The sequence below is a fragment of the Lathyrus oleraceus genome, chromosome 1, assembly GCF_024323335.1.
Source record: "Lathyrus oleraceus cultivar Zhongwan6 chromosome 1, CAAS_Psat_ZW6_1.0, whole genome shotgun sequence".
NCBI classification, from domain to species: domain Eukaryota; kingdom Viridiplantae; phylum Streptophyta; class Magnoliopsida; order Fabales; family Fabaceae; genus Lathyrus; species Lathyrus oleraceus.
This window is the reverse complement of record NC_066579.1, coordinates 354,390,778-354,406,568: the sequence shown is the minus strand read 5'-3', so window position 1 is coordinate 354,406,568 and position 15,791 is coordinate 354,390,778. Positions and strand designations below refer to the sequence as shown.

General features: G+C 43.5%; 1 non-coding gene across 1 annotated transcript; it reads left to right on the top strand.

Annotated features, from left to right (window-relative positions):
• The first annotated feature begins 15,437 nt into the window (after nt 1-15,437).
• On the top strand, nt 15,438-15,544 carry LOC127116039 (small nucleolar RNA R71). The gene has a single exon (XR_007801029.1). It is a non-coding gene; the product is annotated as a small nucleolar RNA R71 (small nucleolar RNA).
• The last annotated feature ends 247 nt before the right edge of the window (nt 15,545-15,791 follow it).

Sequence of the window (15,791 nt, the reverse complement as noted above, 5' to 3'; positions counted from 1 at the left end):
TGCTGCAGAGACTGTTAATGCTAGAGCTACCCGGGCTCCGATTCGTCATCCTGCTCCGCTTGTTGACAGACAAGAGGACATGTTCACTTTGCTCAGTGAAGATGATGAGGTTGTTGGAAGAGTTGAAGAGAGGGACCGTAAAGTTGATGCCCTTGCTGAGAAAATCAGGGCTATGGAATGTCAGAACTCCCTTGGGTTTGATGTGACCAATATGGGTTTGGTGGAGGGGTTGAGGATTCCCTACAAATTCAAAGCGCCCTCATTCGATAAATACAACGGTACTTCCTGCCCTCGCACCCACGTGCAGGCCTATTATCGGAAAATCTCTGCTTACACCGATGATGAGAAGATGTGGATGTATTTTTTCCAGGACAGCTTGTCTAGGGCTTCCTTGGATTGGTACATGGAACTGAAGAGAGATTTTATCCGATGCTGGAGAGATCTGGGTGAGGCCTTCTTGAGGCAGTATAAACACAACATGGACATGGCGCCGAGCCAGACTCAGTTGCAGAGTCTTTGTCAAAAATCTGGAGAGAGCTTCAAGGAGTACGCCCAGAGGTGGCGTGAGTTGGCTGCCAGAGTACAACCCCCTATGCTGGAGAGGGAGTTGACTGACATGTTCATTGGCACTTTACAGGGTGTTTTCATGGACCGGATGGGGAGCTGCCCATTCGGTAGTTTCTCAGACGTAGTGATCTGTGGGGAAAGGACTGAAAGTTTGATTAAGGCCGGGAAAATTCAGGATGCAGGGTCCTCGTCTTCAAAGAAACCAATTGCTGGGGCACCTCGCAGGAGAGAGGGTGAAACCAATGCGGTGCAACACCGAAGGAGTACAAACAGAAATCAGTATCGCCAGGTTGTTGCAGTGACAATTCCGGCACCTCAACCTCGTCAACAACAGCAACAACAGAGAGTTCAACAACAACTGCCACAACAACAACAACAACAACAGCAACGTCCGTATCAGCCGAGACAGAGGATGCCTGATCGACGTTTTGATCCTTTACCGATGACCTATGCTGAGTTGCTACCTGAGTTGCTCAGATTGGGATTCGTGGAGTTGCGTACCATGGCTCCGTTGACAAAGATACCACCTGGGTATGATGCAAACGTGCGTTGTGATTTCCATTCTGGTGCACCGGGGCATCACATTGAGAACTGTAGGGCTTTTCATCATAATGTCCAGGACCTAATTGACGCTAAAACTATCAATTTTGCTCCTGTGCCGAATGTTGTAAACAACCCTATGCCTCCGCATGGTGCACACAGAGTGAACAATCTGGAAGGGGGAGAAACTGAAGCTGTGGTTGTTAGTGTTGAGGATGTTCAGACTTCATTGCTGGTGGTGAAAGACCGTCTGTTGAGTGGAGGCGCATTCCCGGGCTATTGTGAGGGTTGTGTTGATTGTGCTGAATCTGAGAACGGTTGTAGTCAGTTGAGGGCTGGAATACAGAGTTTGATCGATGAGGGCTGTCTGCAATTCAGTCAGGCTGTTAGAGATCGTGGGATGGTGTCAACCGTCACTATCTACTTCAAACCGTCTGAGGGGCGTGGTCAGAGGGCTGGTAGGGCGCCTGCAGCTAATGGTACTCCGGTTACTATTTCCGCTCCTGTAACTGTCAGTGCTTCGGGTAGAAGGGCTGTTGATAGTAAGGTTGTGCCATGGAAGTATGACAATGCTTACCGCAACAATCGAAGGGCTGAGAGTCAAGTTAGGCCGGTGAATCAAGCTCTTGTGACTATTGGTGTGCCAGCTAGAACTCCTGTGGTTGCGAGTCCAGTTGTGGATAATGTCGGTGGACCAGGAGGTTTTACCAGAAGTGGACGTCTGTTTGCTCTGCAACCTTTGAGAGATAACAATGCCGAAGCTCTTGCCAAGGCCAAAGGCAAACAGGCTGTGGTTGATGAAGAACCTGCTCAGAAGGAGGCGCCTGAGGGTTCATTTGAGAAGGACGTGGAGGAGTTTATGAAAATAATCAAGAAGAGTGACTACAAGATTATAGATCAGCTGAATCAGACTCCGTCCAAGATTTCTATCCTCTCATTGCTTCTGTGCTCTAAGGCACATCGTAATGCCCTGTTGAAAATGCTGAATCTGGCTTACGTGCCTCAAGAGATTTCTGTCAACCAGCTGGAGGGAGTGATTGCCAATGTCAGTACCAGGCATGGTGTGGGGTTCACAGATTTGGACTTGACGCCTGAGGGTCGTAACCATAACAAGGCCTTGCACATCACCATGGAGTGCAAGGGGGCAGTGTTGTCACATGTGCTGATAGACACTGGCTCTTCTCTGAATGTGCTGCCGAAGAAGACTTTGGGCAAGATTGATGTGGAAGGAGTCATCCTCACTCCAAGTGACCTGATTGTGCGTGTATTTGACGGATCCAAACGGTCTGTTTTTGGTGAAGTCACATTGCCAGTGAAGATCGGTCTGGAGGTATTCGATATTGTCTTCTATGTGATGGACATCCAGCCCGCATATAGTTGTTTGTTGGGGCGTCCTTGGATTCACGCAGCTGGGGCAGTTTCGTCGACTCTCCACCAGAAGTTGAAGTATGTCTGGAACGGTCAGATTGTGACCGTGTGTGGTGAAGAAGATATTCTGGTGAGTCACCTATCCTCTTTCAAATATGTGGAGGTGGATGGCGAGATCCATGAAACCTTATGCCAGGCATTTGAGACTGTTGCTCTTGAGAGGGTGGCTTTTGCTGAGCAGAAGAAGCCAGGTGCCTCAATAGCGTCATATAAACAGGCCAAGGAGGTTGTCAACTCTGGTAAAGCTGAAGGCTGGGGCAAGATGGTGGATTTGCCTATCAAAGAAGACAAATTTGGAATTGGTTATCAACCTCTGCAGGCGGAGCAGGGTGTGCAGACAGGTCCCAGTACCTTTACCAGCGCTGGGCTGATGAATCACGGTGACGTCTTTGCGGCCAGTAGTGAAGATGGTGACAGTGATTGGGATCTGGACAACTGGGTTCGCCCGTGTGCACCAGGGGAGTCGATCAACAACTGGACAGCAGAAGATGTGGTCCAAGTTACTCTTCAAACAGAGTAATTTTCTTTTGTTTTTCATTTTGCACAAAACCCTGCGTTCTGCCCAAGGCGTAGTGGTTCATTGTAGGGCCTCATCATGTTTTCAATGATATCATTAATAAAGGACGTTTTGCAAACAATTTTGTGATCCTTGTCTTTCTATTTTTGTTTTCATTTTTTTCAAAAAAATAAAAATGGCAATGTTTTTGTTTTTTTTGTGACTTTCTTGAACTCTTTTTCTAAAATAAAGCATTAAACATGCAGAAGTGATATCACGAAATCCACTATGAACAGTTCTGTTATGGCTTAGTATGATTTCAATAATCCCATCTACCAAGCTGAAGAGGAGAGTGAAGAAGATTGTGAACTCCCTAAAGAATTGGTCAGATTGTTGAAGCAGGAGGAAAGGGTCATCCAACCTCATCAGGAGGAGTTGGAGATTATTAATCTTGGTACTGAGGACGCCAGAAGAGATATTAAGATCGGGGCTGCTTTGAAGACAGATGTCAAGAGCAGGTTGATTGAGATGTTGAGAGAGTATGTGGAGATATTCGCCTGGTCGTATCAAGATATGCCTGGGTTGGATACTGATATTGTGGTGCATAGACTACCTCTCAGAGAAGAGTGTCCTTCAGTCAAGCAGAAGCTTCGCAGAACTAGTCCTGATATGGCTGTTAAAATTAAGGAAGAAGTTCAGAAGCAGTTCGATGCGGGTTTCCTGTCAGTGACTACTTATCCCCCGTGGGTGGCCAACATCGTTCCCGTACCAAAGAAGGATGGCAAAGTCAGAATGTGTGTCGATTACCGGGATTTGAACAGAGCGAGTCCGAAAGATGATTTCCCATTACCTCACATTGATGTATTGGTTGATAATACGGCTAAATCCTCGGTTTTCTCTTTCATGGACGGTTTTTCTGGTTATAATCAGATTAAGATAGCGCCAAAGGACATGGAAAAGACGACATTCATTACACCTTGGGGCACGTTCTGCTATAAGGTGATGCCATTTGGGCTGAAGAATGTCGGTGCTACCTATCAGAGGGCTATGACGACTCTCTTTCATGACATGATGCACAAAGAGATTGAAGTGTACGTGGATGATATGATTGCGAAGTCGCAGACAGAAGAGGAGCACCTAGTTAATTTGCAGAAGTTGTTTGACAGACTAAGAAAGTTCAAACTGAGGCTGAATCCAAACAAGTGTACGTTTGGGGTGCGATCTGGTAAGCTGTTAGGTTTCATTGTCAGTGAAAAAGGGATTGAGGTTGATCCAGCGAAATTCAAAGCTATTCAAGAATGCCTGAACCGAAAACAGAGAAGCAGGTTGTGGGTTTTTAGGGAGATTAAACTACATTGCAAGGTTTGTATCTCACCTAACTGCCACGTGTGAACCAATATTCAAGTTGCTAAGAAAGAATCAAGCAATCAGGTGGAATGATGACTGTCAGAAAGCTTTTGACAAGATAAAAGAATATTTACAGAAACCTCCAATCCTTATACCTCCAGTTCTTGGGAGACCACTGATAATGTACCTGTCAGTGACTGAGAACTCGATGGGGTGTGTATTGGGACAGCATGACGAGTCTGGTCGAAAAGAGCATGCCATATACTACCTTAGCAAAAAGTTTACCGACTGTGAAATCAAATATTCACAGCTTGAGAAAACTTGCTGTGCTTTGGCCTGGGCTGCTCGCCGACTGAGATAGTATATGTTGAACCGTACTACTTTATTGATTTCTAAGATGGATCCAGTGAAGTACATCTTTGAGAAGCCAGCTCTCACCAAACGTGTTGCCCGTTGGCAGATGATTTTAACAGAATATGATATCCAGTACACGTCGCAGAATGCTATCAAAGGTAGTATTCTGTCAGACTACCTCGCCGAGCAACCAATTGATGATTATCAGCCGATGATGTTTGAGTTCCCTGATGAAGACATCATGTATCTTAAGATGAAAGACTGTGAAGAGCCTCTTGTCGAGGAAGGACCGGATCTTGATGACAAGTGGACATTGATGTTTGATGGGGCTGTGAATGTGAATGGCAACGGTGTTGGTGCAGTGCTTTATCAATCCTAAAGGTGCTCATATACCTTTTTCTGCCAGATTGACTTTTGATGTCACCAACAATGAAGCTGAGTATGAGGCTTGTATCATGGGGATAGAAGAAGCCATTGATTTGAGGATCAAAACACTTGACATTTATAGAGATTCTGCTCTAGTGATCAATCAGGTTAATGGAGATTGGAATACTAATCAGCCACATTTGATTCCTTATAGAGATTACACCAGAAGAATACTGACGTTCTTCAAGAAGGTGAAGTTGTATCATGTCCCCTGAGACGAGAATCAGATGGCTGATGCCTTGGCTACTTTATCTTCTATGATCAAATTTCATTGGTGGAATCATGTGCCACATGTTGCGGTGAATCGACTCGAGAGGTCTGCGTATGTGTTTGCAGCCGAGTCTGTTGCTGATGAGAAGCCGTGGTACTATGATATCAAGAACTTCCTCAAGAGCCAGGAGTATCCTGAAGGTGCGTCGAAGAATGACAAGAAAACCCTGAGAAGGCTAGCTGGAAGCTTTTATTTGAATCAGGATGACGTGATGTACAAGAGGAACTTTGACATGGTTATGCTCAGATGCGTGGATAGACACGAAGCAGACATGTTGATGCAAGAAGTGCATGAAGGATCTTTTGGTACCCATGCTGGTGGTCATGCCATGTCCAAGAAATTGTTGAGAGCCGGTTATTACTGGATGACTATGGAATCCGATTGTTTCAAGTATGCTCGGAAGTTCCATAAATGTCAGATCTATGCTGATAAGGTGCATGTACCACCAAGCCCTCTGAATGTCATGAACTCGCCTTGGCCGTTTGCCATGTGGGGCATTGATATGATTGGGAAGATCGAGCCTACTGCTTCTAATGGACATCGCTTCATCTTGGTTGCGATTGATTACTTCACCAAGTGGGTGGAAGCAGCTTCCTATGCTAATGTTACCAAACAAGTGGTTGCCCGGTTCATCAAGAAGGAAATCATCTGTCGTTATGGAGTTCCTGAGAGAATCATCACTGATAATGGTTCGAATCTCAATAACAAGATGATGAAAGAACTTTGTAAAGATTTTAAGATTGAACATCACAATTCTTCTCCTTACAGACCGAAGATGAATGGTGCTGTAGAGGCGGCAAACAAGAATATTAAGAAGATTGTGCAGAAGATGGTCGTGACGTACAAGGATTGGCATGAGATGCTGCCTTTCGCTTTGCATGGGTACCGTACTTCAGTACGTACGTCGACCGGGGCAACCCCGTACTCCCTTGTGTATGGTATGGAAGCAGTCCTACATGTTGAAGTGGAGATTCCTTCTCTGAGAGTCTTGTTGGATGTCAAGCTTGACGAAGCCGAGTGGATTCGAACAAGGTTTAATGAGTTGAGCCTTATCGAAGAGAGACGGCTAGCAGTTGTGTGCCATGGGCAGTTGTATCAGAGAAGGATGAAGAGAGCCTTTGATCAGAAAGTGCGTCCTCGAAGCTATCAAACTGGTGAGCTAGTTTTGAAGAGGATCCTTCCTCCCTGTACAGATAACATGGGCAAGTGGACTCCTAATTAAGAAGGTCCATACAATGTGAAGAAGGTTTTCTCCGGTGGAGCCTTGATGCTTACAACTATGGATGGTGAAGATTTTCCGTCCCCTGTTAACTCGGATGTAGTCAAAAAATACTTCGCGTAAATTGACCCGCTGGACAAAAAGAATAAAAGAGTCCAGGCAAAAAAGGGTATCCCGGCGAGACGTCTGTGGATAGGGCCTTCTATCCCCACAGAGCTAGAGATTGTTAATCCCCACCGGATTTGAAGGATGTTGTATCCCCAGCGAAAGGTGTCAGTGGAGTACTGTATTCCCCAGCAGTCTGGTTTTGAAGAACTGTTATCCCCAGCATGGTTGTGAACGCTTTTTCCCGGCAGGGTTGTGGATGTCTATCCTCGGCGTGGTACATGATTTCCCCAACAGAATTATGCTTTTCCTCAACAGAGTGGTGAATGCTTGTCCCCATCAGGGTTGTGATGTGTTCCCCTAGCAGAGGTTTGTGTTGACGGTTTCCCCCAGCAGGTTCCCCGAGTGGATCAGGTCCGGAAAATTATCTTCAGCAGAGTTTATCCTACTTGTGGATTGGCAGCTCTCCCCAGAAAAGTTACTTTGGTTGTGTCCCAAGCGGAGTCCCCGAATGGATTGGGATCCTTTCTCCAACAGCAGTGCTATTCTCCAGCAGGAGTGAGAAGTCGGTGTTACTCCCCGCAGAGAATTCCTCAGATAGAGTCTCCCCCACAGAGTTGGAGTATTTAATCAGTTTTGCTCCCCAGCAGGAGTTTTCATCATTTGCATTATTGCATGTAGTAATCATTGCATCCTCAAATCGCGTAGCATTTCCATTCAATATGGAGCATTACGCCATAAAAAAATTCAAACATATGCATTCATATGTCAAACCTAATTGGAGCATATCCCTGGCAGAGGCGGATCGCTGTTCAACATCTATACGGCACGTTTGCTACAGTTGCTCCTGACAGCATTCAGGATTGATAACTCCCTAGAGAGGTTTATTTCCTCACCCGTCCGTGAAAGGAAAGCTTGATTCTCCCCAGTGAGATCCCCAGCAAGTGTTTAGCCTTGCCCTGACATATGTAGATGTCGTACCCATGATACCAATTAGTGTCATGTCAGCACCCGCGTGTGTCCTTTCTTTGGTGTCGGTAAACACCATTCTTTCGGTGTCGGTAAACATCGTGTCTCACCCCAGTCATTGGTAAATGTCTGGTCGTCCCTTTATTAATGTCGGTAAACATCATCGTCCGATGTTCGTAACATATATTCTTTCCCCACAGGTCATCCGTTGATGTCTGTTCACCTCTATGTTGGTTTCGATAAACGTTGAGTTTTTCCCAACCGTCCGTTGACGTTTGGTTGTGATTAGCTTTTCCCCAGTAGGGTCACCTTTCTCCGTTGGTGTCGATAAACGTCGAGCTTCTCTCGTTCGTCCGTTGACGTCTGGTCGAGTCTTTCCCATTCATCCGTTGATGTCTGGTCACCTTTCTCCGTTGGTGTCGATAAACGTCGAGCTTCTCCCGTTCGTCCGTTGACGTCTGGTCGAGTCTTTCCCATTCATCCGTTGATGTCTGGGCACCTTTCTCCGTTGGTGTCGAGAAACGTCGAGCTTCTCCCGTTCGTCCGTTGATGTCTGGTCGAGTCTTTCCCATTCATCCGTTGATGTCTGGTCACCTTTCTCCGTTGGTGTCGATAAACGTCGAGCTTCTCCCGTTCGTCCGTTGACGTCTGGTCGAGTCTTTCCCATTCATCCGTTGATGTCTGGTCACCTTTCTCCGTTGGTGTCGATAAACGTCGAGCTTCTCCCGTGCATCCGTTGATGTCTGGTCACCTCTCCGTTGGTTTCGATAAACGTTGAGTTTTTCCCATTCGTCCGTTGACGTTTGGATGTACCTTTCTTTTGATAAAAATCAAAATCCCCAGTGGAGTCATTGGTAAACGTCTTGTCTGGTTACCTGGCTTTCCTTTAAGTCATCCCCCGCAGTGTGCAAATTTCTACGGTTCTTTGGTATTCAATCCCTGTTTACCCTGAAGGTCTGACAGCCGTCGCTCTCATCCACTCGGGTTCCCAGTTGATTGAATAGGGGCAGCTGTAGCACCTCAAATTTGCACCTCCCATTTGTACATACTTTTTCATTTTAGGTCATTAACATTACATTGTTCATTGCATAGTCCATCATGTCCTCAGTCAAGACTGGTCAGGAGATTCAGTTGTGCAAGCAAGCAAGTGCATTTTCCATGAGATCAAAGCCCTAGGGTTGGTGCAATGAGTTCATGTGGCTCAAGGATCATTTTGAAGTGGTTTGGCAAGGCAGTGAAGGCTCAAAGCTCATCAGTCAATGATCAATTCATCTGAAACCCTAGAAAGTCAACAAAAGTCAACTGTCAGTTCAATCATGGATTTGGAGGTGGGAGATGGTTAGAGATGCCTCATTCATGTCCAAACAAGTATCATTTGACATTTCAAACATCAACATTGAAGAATTTGAGGTCAGATCAAAACTTTCCAAAAATAGTAAGTGACCTGTAATTTGAAATTGCCAAAAACGGAAAGGTTTTCAACTCAAGATTACATCATCAAGAAAGCTTCAAATGAAATTTTGTCCAACATGAAAGTTGAAGATCTTTATCTCCCATTTCCAAAAAGTCCAAGATCATGGATTTCTCAGGTGTGGTTGAAGAGATATGGATCAATCTTGCCCAAGTGTGACTTGAACTTCAAACATGCATAACTTTCAAACCAAAAGGCCAAATGGAGTGGTTCTTTTTTGTACATTCATATTTTGACCTCTACTATCCAAACCATACATCACATGCCATGCATTCTCATCACATAATCATTTGGAATTTCACTTGAATTTTGGAGGGAAATTTTCAAGTTTGAAATTGGTGCATTGTTCACACATTCTAAAACTTCCATTGGCTCTAAAATAACCTTTTGAGTGAATTTGAACACCATTTCGTGCACTGTTCATTATCATTTCATGCGTAGAGGTGCAATATCCAATTTGCATGTGCACTCCTATTTTTTGCTAATCCATTTGCCATTTGCATAAACCTGATTAAGGACATGATTAGGAGGGAGTATAAAGGACAAAGCATAACTGTTTTTGCAAAACCACAATCACAATTCAGATCTAGATCCAAGTTTCACAAATTTTTCTCTCACTTTTTTCTTTCAATTTCTTCACATACATTGCACTTTTCTTGATCAATTCTTCGCCTGGAAGCATATTTGAGCAAGGTTGAAGCTGGAACCAAAGGATTTCATGCAGTTGGAAGCAGTTTAAAGCTCGAAGTTCATCCATGGCAGTTGCAAATTCTGATGGAAGCAAGCACGATTAAGCCTCAAGTCTTCATCCATTCATCCATACAAGTGATCTAGAGGAACTGTTTGAGCTTTGCAAGCCTTGGATCCACAAAATTCCAGTTCTGCACTTCATCAAGGTTCCAAATCGACCTCTTTAATTCTTGAAATTATTAAGTGATTGTTGTAGATCTTGCATTGCTGAGTAAACTGAGCTTTATTTCATGAAAATCCATGCCAAATTGAGTTAGTTATGCTGATTTGAAGATTCACATGTGAAACTTAATTGCTTCGATTTGTTCATGTTAGTTAGAATTAGGTTAAATCACGCCTGGATTCGTGTTGTATGTTGGAAGATGAACATGTTGATGTGTTTATTGTTGAAATCTGAGAGAAAAGTTCTTGAGCCATGATGAACACGATGAAGCTTGATGAGTTTCGTTTCCAGAACGTATTTTGATCCATTAGGTTATGTTTCTGGTGGTCTGCATGTGTTTGTGAAGAAGTGCACATGTACTGGTCCAGTTGGCAGCTGCGTGGCATTTTGATTGGCCATAATTGATTTGCCTTGCCACATGCGTTTAATGAAACGCTGTGTTTTGATGTGTGGCGCGCTCCAATTCAAATCTCGCTTCACTTCGATTCCCCGTGCCAGCAGAAATTCAAATGTGCTTCATTATTTCCTATTTCTCTCCATGCCATTCATACCATGCTTCTCATGTTTTTTTTTATTTTTTCTTTCACTTCTAAAATTCATAAATAATTGATAAATGCTCCAAAAAATATGAGGATTTTTGCATTGCATCCCATTTTCTGTCTAGAATTTTATCATCATTTTTTCATAAATTGTGCATGGCTGGAAAATATTTTTCCCTAGGGTTTGTGAACATGTATGCTATTTGTACCTTGCCTTGCTTCTCCATTTGTGATTTCTGATTTGATTGAGATTTTTCTTTCTGGACTACCATGTGTGAGCTTTTGAATTGCTTTGAACTTCAATTGTTTTTGAAATGCTTGTGTTTTATCCTATGAATTTGAAATTTTGCACACTCTTTCTAGACATGATAAAGGTTGTTTTGGCTTTAGTTTGAGGTCTTTATCAATTACCATTTCTGTTTTAGGCTTGTGCTAAGTTGGTGTGCTATTTGGTGTCACATATGAGCTTGTTTTGATTGCCTTGCCATATGCAATTTGATTACCATGCCTAATGTTTTCCAATGCTCCTAATTTTTTGTGTGATGATCATGTTGTATGTCCTGTTTACTCATGAATTTTGTTGAGATTATTTGAATCATTTTTGAATTAATGTGCATTTGTTCATTCTGTTGTCACAATGTGTTCACAACTTGCATACCTTGTCATCTTTGGCTCATGAAATGAATTTGGTAAATGATATTGATGTAGGACCTTTTGGATTGTGTTCTTAATTGATTGAGGTTGATTCATGTTGAATTTAATGTTCTGTTTTGGATTTTTTCTCCCTCTTTGACCCTAGGCCTTGCCCTAGTGGTTTGTTGCTTATGTTTGAGCTTTGATTTCAGGTTAAGAGGCACATGGCCATAATGGGATTGATTCACTTTCTTGACTTGACTAATTGGTTGATGTTGACTAATTTTGAGTTGTTTTGTAGGTTGATGCCATGTCATTTGTGTTGTGCACATTGGCTTGTGGCTTGCATTGCTTGCTTATCTGTCTGATTGATTGTGTGATTGCCTGTTTGATTGATTGACTTGTATATTGATTGAGTTAGATTTTTTTTCAGGTACATAAGTTGCTTAAGTTCTTTTGAACTTGCTTTTGCTTTGCTTGGTTGCTTAACCATTTGAGGTATAACTCTCTGACTCCATGTAGTCTGGAAGACCTGTCCTGTTATGTGGGCAGGCACCTGTCTGAAGCCCTCCTTAAGAGGCAATGCTTGTGTTTGTTTACTTTTGTGCCAAGCAGGAAAAGACCTCTATGAGGTAATTGGCAGATAAAAGAGATGTGCAATCCATCTCCTGCTAGTCAGTGTGTCATCCACTTTGCTCACACCATGTGTTGATGCATTGTGGATATTAACCCAAGATCTTTGTTGTGTCAGTCATATGTGGAGAAGAGTTCCAACTTTCTGAACTCCCACTTTCATTTGTCTGAAGCTCTCCCAGGCCAGGGATAAGAGTTGTGAGGTCTTACCCTCACTTCCCATTTCATCTGCTTCACCCTAACTCTCAATGTTAGGGTTAAGAGCTAATTACACCCGATTCCAGTTGGCTTGTGTTTCACAGCCTAACCTTGTGTGAGCCCACCTTGTTTGTATATAGTGTGTGCTAATTGTGTGTATGTTTTCTTTTGCTTGTGCTGTTTAGGATAGCTTGCTCCCCGTGCAAGTTAGATAGAAACCTCAACCTAGGACCATGGTGAATTTACATGATAACTATTAGGCTCGAGTTAGTCTCCCTTCTAGTTTGTCATTTCCCAGTCTCTGGTTAGGTTAGAAGTCCTTTTCCCTGCGTAGGGGAACTACGTCGCCCTGATCCTCATACCAGATGAGGTACGTAGGCAGGAGATGAGCTGATCTCTCCGGGCGCCCTTTTTCTTTTGCAACCATTTGTGTGTGTTGGAGTCTGACGTAAGTCCAGCGATTGGCAATTGGTTTCCTGTGTCTTGTTTGCTTGTTGGAGTCTGACATAAGTCCAACGATTGGTAGTCGGTTTCTAGTGTGTGTTTGTTGATTCGGAGTCTGATGTAAGTCCAGCGATTGGCGTTCGGTTTCCATGTTTGCCTTTGTGTGGAGTCTGACATAAGTCCAGCGATTGGCAGTCAGTTTCCTGTGTGGTTTTGTTTGGCGTGCGTTAGCCGAGCTACGAGTGCTCTGATTCTTCTCCAGTCAGAGAAGATACGTATGCATAGGATGCGACATCCTAGCGAGCACGTTCCCCCATGTCCCGAACTACGTCGACTCTGATGTCTGTGCCTGACAGACTACGTAGGCCCAGGATGCGATATCCTGCCGAGTTAGTTTCTTTTATCGTTTCTGTGTCTCTTTCAGCCTTGTGTGAAGTTTGTTTGAGCAGTGTTTAGCAACCTTTATCCTTCCTTTTGTGCGTGGATCCCGTCGAGTACGACGGATGCGTAGGGGTGCTAATACCTTCCCTTCACATAACCGACTCCCGATCCCATCTCTCTCTGGTCGCGAGACCATGTCTTTTCCAGGTTTACTTCGAGCGTTTCCTTTCCCTCTTTTGGGATAAATAACGCACGGTGGCGGCTTTGTTGTTTCCGGTTTTTCGCGTAATGCGACAGCTGGCGACTCTGCTGGGGATTTTGATTTTTATCAAAAGAAAGGTACATCCAAACGTCAACGGACGAATGGGAAAGGGAATATTGACATCATACAACGTTGGAAAGTAGCTAGGGCGTTACAGAGGCCGAAAGGCATTCGTCTGTAGGCAAAAGTTCCATAAGGGCATGTAAAGGTAGTTTTTTCTTGATCTTCTGGGTGAATAGGTATTTGGAAGAATCCAGAGTATCCATCTAGATAACAGAAGTAAGAGTGTCTGGCTAGACGCTCCAACATTTGATCTATAAATGGTAAAGGGAAATGATCCTTCCTAGTTGCTTTATTTAATTTTCTATAATCTATACACATCCGCCATCCTCCTTCTAAACGTTTTGCTACATGTTCGCCTTTATCGTTTTGCACGACTGTGATGCCTCCCTTTTTAGGTACTACATGCACAGGGCTCACCCACTTACTATCCGAGATCTGGTAGATTATACCTGCCTCAAGTAACTTAAGAACTTCCTTTTTAACAACATCACTCATTATAGGGTTTATTCTTCTCTGATGCTCCCTAGAGGGTTTTGAATCTTCTTCTAGCGAAATCCGATGCATGCATACGGATGGGCTTATACCTTTCAGGTCAGAGATATTATATCCTAAGGCTGAGGGATATCTTCGCAAAACGTCTAAAAGTTGGTTCGTTTCCTCTTGGCTCAAGGTAGCACTAACTATAACTGGACGGTTCATCTTTTCATCGAGGAACTCATATCTCAGGTTCTTAGGCAGTTCCTTAAGTTCTAAGGTTGGTTTCTCAGGGCATGGCATAGGATCTGGAGTAAGGGATAAACATTCGTAAAGGTTATCATCGATGTAAGGTTCTTTAAAGTCATCATCTTCCTTTATGGGGGTTGATGGTAACTTAATAATTTCTTTTTGTTCTAATTCTCTAACACATTCATCAATGATATCTAAGGCATAACACGAGTCTCCCATCACAGGTGCCATAAGAAATTTCGAAAGTATAAATTCTATTTTCTCATCACCTACCTCAAATGTCAAATGGCTCCTGCAGTCGATAAGAATGGTCTACCTAGAAGGATTGGCATAAGAAGGTATTTGGGTTATGGCTTCTATGAAAGGGATTTCTACATGAAGTTTTTCTATAACTTTAATAAATTTTTGATATTGTTTATTGATCTGGGTTTGTTTGAGTCTTTGCGGATATGGTATAGGTGGTGTATATGGCGGGGGTGGTACGTAAATTTTATCTTTAGGTTCTTCTCCTTTCTCTCGACCATCCTGGTTTTCAGATTCCTCTGGTTCCTTTACTTTGTCCGGGGGTTTGGTACATTCCTTAGAAGTTTCGGGTTCACTCAATCTTGGGTTTGGTGGCTCATCATAAGCGTTCCCACTTCGTAGGGTAATGACATTGGCTTGTCCTCTCGGATTTTGTTGAGGTTGTCCAGGGAATTGTCCTCCAGGTGTAGTCTGAGGGGCTTGGTTAAAGCTACCTGAGAGATCTGGGTTTCAAGCATCTTGGTATGAGTAACTATTTGGTCAACCTTGGTTCCTAACTGAGTAATCAATTCGTTAACATGAATGTTTTGGTTCATGAACTCCTTGTTTTGTTGGGTTTGAGCGGTGATAAAATTTTCCATAATTTTCTCAAGGCTCTGCTTTGGTGGTACAGGTTGCATAGGTTGATTTGATCTAGGGGCTTGATAACTAGGTCTCTGAGGTGCATTATTTTGAATAGGGTTATTGTTTTTATAGGAGAAGTTCGGGTGATTCCTCCATCCAGGGTTATAGGTATTCGAGTATGGGTTCCCTTGGGTGTAGTTCACTTGCTCGGAGGGGGTTTCGTTCAATAGACTGCATTCTGCGGATTGGTGTCCTTGGGTTCCACATATCTCACAATCCGACGAAACTGCGGCTACAGTATTCGGGTTCGTGTACATATGCTCGACTTTGAGGGCTAATGCGTCCATTTTAGCTTGCATCATGTCTATAGATATTAGTTCATGCACTCCTCCTTGGGCTTCCTTCTTTTCCACTGTCGCTCGTTCGACTCCCCATGATTGATGGTTTTGAGCCATATCTTCGATGAGGGCACTAGCTTCAGGGTAAGGTTTGTTCATCAGAGCACCGCCTGCGGCAGCGTCGATGGTCATTTTTGTGTTATAATGAAGTCCATTATAGAAGGTTTAAATGATTAACCAGTTTTCTAATCCATGATGTGGGCATGCTCGTAACAACTCTTTATATCTCTCTCAAGCATCGAACAACGATTCTCCTTGGTTTTGGGTAAATCTAGTTATATGGTTTCGAAGAACGGAGGTCTTACTCAGGGGAAAATATCTAGCAAGAAAAACTCTTCTAAGGTTATCCCAAGTCGTAATGGAATTGGGTGGTAGGGAATCTAACCATGATAGGGCTTTATCTCAGAGGGAAAAAGGAAATAATTTTAAATGTATTGCCTCAGGAGAAGCTCCATTGGTTTCAAAATTATTGGCTGGGATAATTGGGTTTACTATACTAGAACTAGGTTCTTCATTAGATGGTTGAGCGAAGTCCTTAAGA